An 11,569-nucleotide genomic window follows, 5' to 3' on the forward strand; every position below is an offset into this window, starting at 1 on the left:
GAAAGGCTGAGAGAGTTGGGGTTGTTCAACCCAGAGAAGAGAATGCTGTGGGGAGACCTTATTGCAGCCTATCAGTACTTAAAGGGGGCTTATAAAAAAGATGGTGGCAAACTTTTTAGCAGGGCCTGTTGTGACAGGACAAGGGGGAATGGCTTTAAACTAAAGGGGGGTAGATTTAGACTAGATCTAAGGAAGAAATTTTTTATGCTGAGGGTGGTGAAACACTGGCACAGGTTGCCCAGAGAGGTGGTGGATGCCCCATCCCTGGAAGTGTTCAAGGTCAGGTTGGACGGGGCTCTGAGCAACCTGATTTAGTTGAGGATGTCCCTGCCCATGGCAGGGGGGTTGGACTAGATGACCTTTAGAGGTCCCTTCCAACCCAAACTATTCTATGATTCTGTGATTCTATGATTCTCTATATAAAGAGAGCTGGATTAAGAAACAGACACTATAAGGCCATGCCAAGAGCTGCAAAACAAAGAACCATTTGATCACACTGGAATAGAGTATCTCTTATATAATGTTCCAGTTAATGGCTAGTATAGAAAGCTAAAGAAGAATGGTTCAAGTATAATCATTATTCCGAAATCTGAGAAGAGCTTAAAATTACACCTCAGGGAGCTAAGCTGCTTCATGCTGTGTGTAAGCTGCACATCTCCTCTCCCAGCAGTTCTTGCCAGCCCTCCCAAGCAGGGTGCAGACCATAACAGATCAGCTGTCACAATCCTCTCCCCGGAGAAGAGGAGGAGCTCCCTGCTCCTGTTTTATGAAGGGAGGTGAGACACTGGCTGAAGTCACTCTGAGTATGTGTGGCGTGAGTCTTAACGACAGTCACATGAGATATGCCCAGCGATAGCCCCGATTGCCTTAATAAACCAATACGTATTATCAGAGCCCGTAAGAAGCGAGTGTGAGTGCTGTCAAACAAGCAGGAGTTGTGTAAGCAGTGAGCGCAAGGAATTATTTCTTGAGAGATGAATATGAAACCTATGAATACTTCGCTAGTAAAACATAATCCTGTATTTAATACAATTAAGCCAATTAACACCATATGAACGCTATTTTAAAACTTGCCGAGTTGGGTAGCCTCGTGCCTTGGGAACAGCCTTCATTCAGCAATGATAAACCCACTCTTACATTAGGCAGAACTCTTACAGCACAGGAGCACCACTTGAGATCAAAAAATAGCCCATGATAACTGATGTTGACAACTCCCAGTAGCGACCTCCCAGCCATTTCAGTGACCGCTCTCGCAGCCTGTGAAAGACAGAGCCACCAATATGAAGCTAACAGTCTTTAGGCTAGTTTCAATCTAAGTAAAGAAAACCATCTGGCAAGAAATCTCAGCCAGTTAGTCACAGGGCTGTTAAACTGCTTTGCTGAGGCTGGCTGCCACTGGGGTTGCGTACTAGGGGCAATGGGTTGAGGAGGGGGCCTGCACAGATGTTTTTGCCTCACTGCTAGACAAACCTCTGCTCCCTCACTGAAAACACCAATTTCCCTCTTGCATTCCCTTTTCTGCCATTCACTGCTGGATGAGTTGGCACAGTACAGAGCAGGAAAAGTCAGGTAAAGACAGAGCAGTGGCAGTCATGCCCTTGGTCTTCCTAAAACTCTGGTTAGGGTCCTCTCCCAGTACTTTCCTGCTTACAGCTGGCTTCATGACACCAGCACACATGGTAAGACAAGGGAATAACTGAAAAAATTTCTTCCTTCATGATCCGTAAGAGGCACATAGTAGAAGTGGTTCCAATAAGTGAGCTGGAAAAGAAGGAACAGAGCATGAGAACTTCCCAGAATTTATTAAGACAGGGTACTGGAAAAGGACTACACACTGCTGGTGTAAGGCTGATAGCTCTAATGAACCACTGCGCTATGGTAGACTTTGAAGTTTGGATGAACCGGACTGAAACAATCGCATGTCTGCCAACTGTTTATCTATACTGATGTGCCAGTTGCCAGTATCCTTCTGATGTGATAGTTACACATCTTAAAGGACAATGAGTTTTAAGTCTCTCTTCCAGCCTAAAGATGTAAATAAGGATCACAAGTAAATACCTATTGCTTTCATTTGTAATTCCTACAGATTTTGCTCACATCTTTTGGCCAACTTCAGCTGGCTGTTAACCAGAGTACTCACCAGTACAACACTTCTCTTAGTCCAGTAGCCATTTCACACTATTTTGCTCATCTATGATTCTACTGTGAGACACATATTTTCATAAGGCAGATCATTTCTTTGGAGAGAAAAGCTTAAATGGATGAAAAGGCATTGAGGGAAGTCATGCGTTTAACCCCACCTCCTGTGAAAATGGGGCTGGGCTTCAGTCAAACAGATGTACAAAGATCTGAAATTTTTTATAGTATTTGCAGAGATAAAAGACATTTGAAAGAAAATCTGTGCCTTTTATGTTAATTCCTAACCTTTCTCCTGCCCCCTTTGACCCACGCTCTCAGCTAAAAGTCCTGCTTAGAGTCAGTTTGCCAATACTTGCCAGGCTATGGCAGTCCCCTGAAAGTAACTCAACTCTGCACTTTCAGAAAAGGGAGACTGGCGTATACCACATGGCCGAGCTGGAGCCTCTTTTCTGCTCTCCCTCACTCTGCAAGGACAGAGCAATGGCAGTGACAAATCTACTGGCAGATGCCATATTTATTCACACTGAAAGTGCAATTTCCCTCACATGGACATTTTGCAACCTCTGTCTTATATGGGCGTATATATTTGTGCATATACAAACTAAAAACTGATTGAAAACACTGGAAATTTCCCTGCTACTACATCTTAATATTTGGATTGATAAGAATTTGCAGTCTCTGGAAACAATCTTATGAAATGGCTATCTGGGTTTTAAACTGCACCTTTCAATTACCAGTTTCATCCATTAATGTGATACCTCAGCAGTTGTTGTAACTATTGCATAATTCTTTAGTCAGAAATGCCACAATACAGTGTTACACAAATGCAAGTCTTCTCTCATGCCAGTTTCCGTTCTGAAAACCACCATATGATTTGCTTTTCAGATCATATTAATTAATCCCTCATTGGATTAAACTGCTATGGTTTGTTACTTGTTATGCTGTTAACATACAGCTGGGTCTTACTAACTTCAGTGTAGTTTGTGTGCAACTTAATATCAACTCCATTACGAAACCTTTTTAAAGCTTAAAAAATGGTCTGTAATCTGAACGTCCTGTTGCATGGCATGTTTAATTTATAAGCACTTTCATCTGTAGACAGTATTTTCCCACCACATTTTTGTTTGTGGTTTTGATGGCAAACTACAGATAACAGAGCAGTCAGCTCTACTGTGAAAGTAAAGATAAAGAACAGATATCATTTGCTCAGACAGGTATGCAGAAGACAGTGGAAGCTATGTACAATTCGGAGCACAACAGCTCTTTGTGGATAAATAATAAAAGATACGATTTCTTCCACTGAGTAGTAACTACGCACAACAAATAGCTGTACCACTGTTTATTTTAAGAATATACCACAAAATGGGGAGAGCTACACGTTTGTTATCTGCACTTCTGTTACTGACCATTTCGGTGGTGTTTCTATAAATATTGCACATAAGCAGCTATAAAGACAAAGATTTAAAAATAGGTCACAGGCATTAGGAGCAGATTATACTGTACAGGTGGGAAACAATGATTTCTGGCACAAGTACAGATTATGTCTGTGTTCAATGTGTGGGAAGTCTCCATCAGTACAAATCGGCTGCCACCAGTGCTGAATGAACTCATGTCATTGCAGAGCACAGCATGAATCTTTGACACAGCTCTACTGCCTTCTGTAAGATACTTCTATATCTCAAGGAGTAAAAAGTCAGAAAACAGAAACATTTTTAATGTGGGTTGTGTGAATAGTCCTGTGATGTGTGCCTATAATAAAATAAGATTGCATATTCCTGATCGTTGCTGGTACTGGGTGAGAGACTACAGAGAATTATACAGAAAAGAGAGATTTGCCATCCCTAGAAAACACAGTCACAGCTAGGACAATTCAGGTATAACAATGCCTCTAAGGCTAACTTCCCCAGGGAAACCTTGTTTATGAATGGCAAGGAGCACAGTATGGTTGGTTGCTCTTGAGAACCCTAGCTGCACAGCTTTTCCTCATCTATCTGGAGTGGGATGGGCACCAGATAGCTTATGGCCACCCCAATATCCACCAAAGAATCCTAACTGCTTTCCTAAAAGGCACAAAATAAGAATCATCCTGGCTGTCTGCCTCCTCCTGAGATGCAACTTTTGGACACATTGTTCTTCTGTCCTTGTCTTGCCAGTTCTCTTTAAAAGAAACATAAGAAAGGAGAGCATGGCCCCAAATCAACAACAAGACAGCAGTCACATACTTGCCACACTTCTTACAGGTGACACTTTATTTAATACTTTAACAATATCTTACCATCTTACAAAGTTCAATATATTTATTACCACGGAAAATATGACTTCTATCAAACCCTTGCTTCTCTCAGTCATATAGTTTCAAAATAGCAGCTTTTCCTTTGCAGCTGGCAACTTATTCCTGATTCCTTCTGCTTTTGCTTTCTGTCCTGCCCATAAGGCAGAAAGAAAGGGAGAAGAGTGGAAAAACTGTCCAAATAGCACTTGCCACCATTGTAATATGTCCAGTGTGAGCATCCATAGACAGATTTACAGAGGAGAAACTGAAGCTCAAATCAGGACTCAAAGTATAACATAACTTAATTCCCCTCTGTTTTTTGTCAGGAAGAAAATACAGAAAGAATATGCAGAACATCAAGAAATTAGTGTTTTGTGGAAAACTAAATCTCACACAGACTTCTAATTTACAACCCATATTGTTAACGAACAGTTGAAATCCGTTCAAGATTGATTGCTATACCTAAAGATTCATACACATTCACAGAAAGGTCCCCACTAAACACACCTCTTAAAGGAGTAAAAAGATTCTCCACGTGGTTTTCAGTCACTGGCCAGGATGCCACAGCCACGTTCTTAAGCAGGAAACCACGCACGGGAATGCAGAAAATGCAGAAGCCATAAATATTATCAGAAATCATTTGCCAGTTGAAAACCGTTGCAGAGACAATCTACTCCTTCAAAAATAATAGATTGTTCATTCATACAGAATCCAACTGATGTGCTTTAAAACCCTCTTCCTCAACAGAATTCTTAGACATTTGTAATAATTCCATTTAATGCAATATATTGGCTTTTTTGGCTAGTGCTACTAAGCCCTCAACTCTGCTAATCGTCTTAACGTTTTATTTCGTAAGAAGTGAATTGGTCTACACAATTTAAGAGAAAATGTTAATCAACTGCATAGATGTGTATTTAAATAGAATACGGTTATTAAATTAGATTTTAAATTGGTACTAACTTCAAGTAGACACTCAAGAATAGGAAAAAATAGTTTTATGGCTGTTAGTCTACATCAAACACTGAATCACAAATGCTTGTTTTTTCCAAAGGGCTTTTTCCTCTCATCCATTCTCCAGCTCCCCGCCACATTCCCTGCACCCAGCTGCTAATTCTCAGTTCCTAGGTGCCAACACAAGCTCAGCGTTCCAGTTTATCCTGTCAGGTTTTCCTCTTTCCTACCCAGGGAAAGCAGGAAGAGTAACTGAGCACAGGAATGACAGATGTCCCTTTGGTACTTGGATCCAGATTCAGATTCAGCCTACAGCAGCCAAGAACTAAAGCAGCTGAGCTCTGAAATGGAGCACATTCACTGCAGATGAAATCTTCAGGTTATCTACACAGTTCTACAACTTTTATCAAATAGAAACTGTGGTTTTACCAAAGGCTTTATACTGGCCAAGTGTTTACAAAAATAAGTAAATAAAATGCATTTTTCTAGTATGACAGTACTTTTCCCTGCCATGACAAATTCCAAAACTTTTGCTCCTGAGTATGTACACACCACATGCTCTTAAAGATCAGCAGAAATTTTAATGTGAGCACTGTGTATGAGCCACAGAAGCAAAGCAGGTAAGGTGACTTGTGACAGGCACAAGACTTGCTGGGCATGCCTTGCTGCAAGCTCAACATACCTGTAGTTGAGTAGCTGCAAAACAGTCATTCAACCTCAGGAACCCAACACCCATGAGACTACACACAAAACCCCACTGAGTGTCAATGACCAAGTAGGCCTGACATTAGACTTTCTGTGTTGCTTTTTTTTGATTTTGTTACATATGTCTGAAATTTATCAGAAACCCAAACAAAACTCATCATCTTTGAAAAGCTACTCACCCTCAAAAACTTCATCTGGAAAGGAAAAAACTGGTAAGATCTACCACTACCAGTCTTGTGTACTATAGGCAAAGCAGCACAGGTCACACATCCATGAACACTGAATTTAGAAATTTGAGGGGAAATTCTGGCTACACTGAAGTGAATATAAAATCTCACATGTACTTCAGCAAGGATGAATTTTACACACACTTTTAAGAACTCTGATTTTTCAGATTTATCTCGTTATCCATGGCCCCCTCTTCTTCTGATTGAAGTCAACTACAAAACTTTCCTTAACTTTTACTTTAACAGTCAAATGGAGGAATAATTTCGAAATTCAGGATGGAAGGTGATTTGCTACTGAGACAGAGCTCTGTGAGCTATGAGTAATTGCTTCATACAATCACAAGTCTTAAAATTTCCAGTGCACCTACATGTACTGAAACAGAATGCAAATAAGACTCTACCTTTTTTTCTCTTCTCCTTTTTAAAATAAGACAGGAGATTTTTTAATTTTTAATTTTTTTTTATTTTCCTGAACTAAAAGGAAAAGGTAAAATGTTAAGCCCTGGAAAACCTTTATAGGTTTGTTTATTCTTCCCCTGCCAGTGTAATATCACCAGCCTCCAGTAGCTGCTTATCATAATTTATTTAGCTCCATGCTCATCTTTGGTTTCTACTATTCCTGAACAGTGGGAGTGAGCTACTGTACGAGTCTGACTAAGCAGATGATCTGAAATCAAGGAATAGAGTACAAGAACTTGGAAGGCTCAGAATAACTGAGTGGAGAATATAATTCAGATGTCACAGAGATTTCAGTTTGGCAAGGATGCAGTTTAAAAATCTCACACTTCATCGAATTCAGTGAAATCCCTTCACTGGGGGAAATGAATTGTGTAGTAGGGTGAGATGAGAACACCCAAGAAGTATATTTGAGTTTTTTTTCAGAATTTGGTAATTTTTATATGGAGGTGGATCTGCTTAATCTAGATGAAAATCTGATTTGCATGATTCCTGAAAGTGTCTTGAAATATACATCAATTTATTCCTTTGGGCAAATCTTTGACATTGGTTGAAGAAAAATATATTGCTGTGTGAAACAGAGAAACACAATCCAGTATGTTTAAAATCTCAGTGTATATTCTCCCTTAATATTATTATTTATTTTGGAACTAATTTAGAAGGTAATTAAATCCTTCACAGATTCTAAGCTGAAAAACTAAGTTTTTTTTTCCCTAAAGCAAACATTAACACTAAAAAAAATATGGAGGAGATGGATTCTATCGGTAACACAATTGAAGGAATGCTGCTCTTAAGAAACGTTTATAGGATCTCTGTGGCTGTAACAGTTGATACATGGCATTAAGTTATGAAATCTTCTCACACGCAATCTTGTTTCTAAGAATGAAATGTTTGGCAATGTATGATGCCAAAGTTCTCGTTTTTTCTAGTGAGAATTTAGCTGGCATATATCTTTGGAATTAGCCTCTATCAGATGAAACTTGAAAGTTTGCAGCATCAGTGTTTTTCATGGCAAGATGTTGACAGTAAGAGGTTGCACTTTCAGCAGATATGGGTAAACCCTTCCTCCTCCTATCGAAAGAGAAAGTCCTGTACTTTTCAAAAACAGAGATCTAGTGAAAACCAGAATTTGGGAGAAGTCCTTTACTCTTCAATCCAATAAAATCCACTGAAGATTATTGTTTTAGTTGGAATGAGTACGCATCGTCTATGGACAAAATTTATGTGGAGGAGTTTCCCCACCGAGGAGACACAAAATGTTAGTTTCCCTTTGTGATATTGTGCTTGGAATACACTCCCAAAATTTGTCCTAAGCAAAATTATTTTAAATGTAGTCCTATTAAGCAATTTTAATAGAAATTCTAAGTGTTTTACCTTTCCTGATAGAGAGTTTATCTGATCTTGGCTCATTCTTCCCTGGAGTGAAACCCTACCTTATTTGGTTACTGAATACACAGAAAATTTACTGCATATTTATCATGTGTCTGAACTAATGACATCAGTGAATATCTAGTTGCCTTGAGCCAGGTGACAGGCTGACTGAAATGGAAACTTTGCCAATCTGTGCCACCTTTAACGTTTTGCTAGATAAAGCAAAACAAACTGGAATCCACAATCCCTCCACTTTCTGACACTATTAAATGGACTGTGAAACCAATGGTGGTGGTGCGTGATTTCCTAACAATATGAAACAAATTCAAAGCTTGAGTGCTACAGTCCTCTTTTTCATTTTGATTATATGCCAGCCTTTCCTCTGCTTTCTGAATCAAGAGTTCTCCTTGTTCTTTGGACCTTCTGGGGTATAGTGACCAAGGAAAATAAACCTCTTCCCTTGTCTTCCATATCTACATTTACCACCAGCAAATGCCATTAAATCATGAAAAATTACTTCTGCCACATTCTTAAGAAAGCTAGGTGACAGTCCAACACCAATATACTTAGTACGCTAAGTATTAATGCCACTCGAAGCCAAGGGACCTTGTTCTAATATCACTCGATATGAAAAGGGACAGAGTCCCCCAGAGTCTCAAATTTGGAGATGCTTTCAAGGGGATATTGAACAGTCACTGAAAGTCAAATCCAGCCACAGTGGGAAAGGTGGTTCCACTGGTTCTCTGCGCATATCTTCTATGCTTTCTGAGTAGGATACTTCATTAAGTCTCCTCACATCTACTGCCTATGGGGAGTAAATAACTGTGCATGTAGACGGGATAGGCAGACTGACTGCTAAAACGGAGATTGTGTAAATAATGCAGCTGGGATGAGGATTCCATCCTTTCAGTCTTACGGAGGCATACCCCGACTATTTCATTCTTCAGGAATTTGGCCTTGTAAGATAGCGCACCCTGAGGTGTTCAAATCCAGCATATAGAGAAACGTAATGAAGTTTCACACTTCTTGATGATTCTAGATATTCTAACAATGACAAAGTATGCCAGCTACTCCTTTCATTCATTTTCCTTTTTCTTTTATTGAGAGCTCAATAGTTACTTCACTCCACTGTCACATTACAGCTTGAAGACCTACGCTAGTTGAGGGAGGCAAGGAACACGATACTCCCCATGCTCTCTGCCAGCCTCCCTGTAAAGAAGTCCAGCTTGAGTCAGTCTGCAGAAGGTAAATAGTAAGTTAATCACCATGCTCATTCAATTCTTTTATGTAAATTATTTTTATGTCAAATGCTTTTATCTAAAATTTTTATGTGCCAACTGCAGGTTCTGGATTTTCTTCCAAGGATATTGGAAAGTCATTTCACAGAGATCAATAACAAGGACAACGTATTTTGATTGGCATCAACAACCAGGTTAAATTCAAACTGGTGCTCTAGAGATGAAGATCTCACGATTATTACCAATCCCCTGAGCTAACCATGCATTCCTCTAAAATGAATTTGCTAATTCTGCCTAAAACTCACTTGCATTTCTCACTTCTCCACTGTTTTCAGCAGAATGCTTTACGTTGTAAGCAACCTCTTCTACAGAAATTCTTCCTGGTTGTCTTATTGACTAGACAGCACACCTGTATAAATTCAGTCCAAGTCCTTGCATTAGCTATGATCTTAAACTGCTGACTGGCGGGCATCCCACTGCTTTCCTTTGAGAATGCTATATGCAGGGTACCTCTTTAAGTTCTATTTAGCCTCCTTTCTTTTAAGCTATGTAGGCCGTTCATATCCTTTGTACTACAAATAGAACAGATACAGTTAATTGAAGGCATCCCTGCTGCTGAATTTAGCCTGCTAGTCTGGTAGTCTGAAACTTCAGAGGAAGTTCCTATAACACAGAATGAAAGGCTACTTTAATTTCCTCTGACCCCGTTACAGACCAAAACTTTTTGATAGAAAGGATTTTTTTGATACAATAGGAAGAAGTAGTTTTACCCTTCCAGCAACATGCTTCTACACTCACATCAAGCAGAAGCTGCATACCCTACTGGTATACAAACACCAGCATACAGAATCCTGTCAGGATACAAAAAACTAGTAGGAAAAGTTTAATTCTCCAAAGTGAGACTTTTAACTCACTCACAGCAACACAGGAAAAATATGGTAGAACTTGGGGAAGGTTTTAAAAACATTTAATCACTTAAGAAAGACCTTAGATGCCCAGTGTCAGGTGTCAGCAGCTATTGACCATCCAGGTGCTTTTGAGAATCCTAAGTTCCTTCTGGCACAAGTTCCTTCACGCCTAAACAATTTTGAGATGTGGATCTTAAGTAATGGAGAAACTGCAGAGTTGAAGTGCTATTTTACCTCAGTATGATCAGCTGTCTACTTGTCCATACATCTACAGGAGGAGTTCCTATAACCTTCCATTTCCATAGGGACTGTTAAAATGTGGTATAGGTACATTTATATACATTTATATACATACATACATACCCATCTTCTGTGGGTGCTCAGATTACAGTGGAAACACGCAAGCACAACCCTAGTTCTGAAAATGGAAAAATGTCAGCGGTTTCTTTGCTACTGGTTCATTTATGTGTAGTCATTATTTATCAGATTGAACTACACTATCGGATACGGTTTATTCTTTCTTGAGGAAACAGGAGTTAGTGCTAGTGAACCTGCTAGTATACACAATTGATCAAATAACTTAGAAAGCTGCAGAAGCAGAAGAAATTTACCTTATGAAGCTTGATACTACTTTTCTTGAAAAGTGTACTTTAATACTACTTTCAAGTACTTCAATACGTCTTTAAGTAGGAGGGCATTCAGAAGCCTGTGATTTTGATAACACTGTTTCCATTTTAAACTCTACCCTATTTAGAATTTCCATTGCTGTAACGTTTTGCTCTTAAATAAGACTGAGTTTGGAGGTCTTGACCTCATTTTCTCAACTGCTTTTGCTAATTTAACAGAAAAGGTTTTGAGGTTGGGACTGGAAATACCTAGTTGTTTTATGATTCTGGATTATTTTCTTTTGCTCCTATCGTTTAATATGGCCGTGTTTCTGGAAATATTTTTTTTCCAGGTCATTAAACTGTAAAGTGCAGTGGTGGCTTTCAGTAATTGGGGGATACTATGGGACAAATTATAAATGACCAAGTTGTTTCATTTAGAAATATACTTTGTCTGAATGACCATTAATTACTTCCCACAGAAATTTCCTAAGAACTATATATATATACAACATCTGTATGGGGGAGTCTGAGCAAGGTTGATGAATTTGAGCTCATTTATTGAAACAGACCTCAAAAAGGTTTTATCCTAAACACTGCTGGGTCTTTTCCAATGCAAGCTTGCCTCTGCAGTGGCGAGTGGTGGGAATTTTTGAGAGAAGAGGGGAAAACCAACCACCTACAGCACATTGCAAGC

General features: G+C 39.4%; 1 protein-coding gene across 2 annotated transcripts in view; it reads right to left on the bottom strand.

Moving 5' to 3' along the window:
- The window catches only part of HDAC9 (histone deacetylase 9), a 452,900-nt gene that overhangs the window by 248,691 nt on the left and 192,640 nt on the right, over window positions 1-11,569 (bottom strand). The window lies entirely within an intron of this gene.

This window comes from Pygoscelis adeliae, unplaced genomic scaffold (assembly GCF_000699105.1).
Source record: "Pygoscelis adeliae isolate BGI_AS28 unplaced genomic scaffold, ASM69910v1 Scaffold15, whole genome shotgun sequence".
Lineage (NCBI taxonomy): Eukaryota > Metazoa > Chordata > Aves > Sphenisciformes > Spheniscidae > Pygoscelis > Pygoscelis adeliae.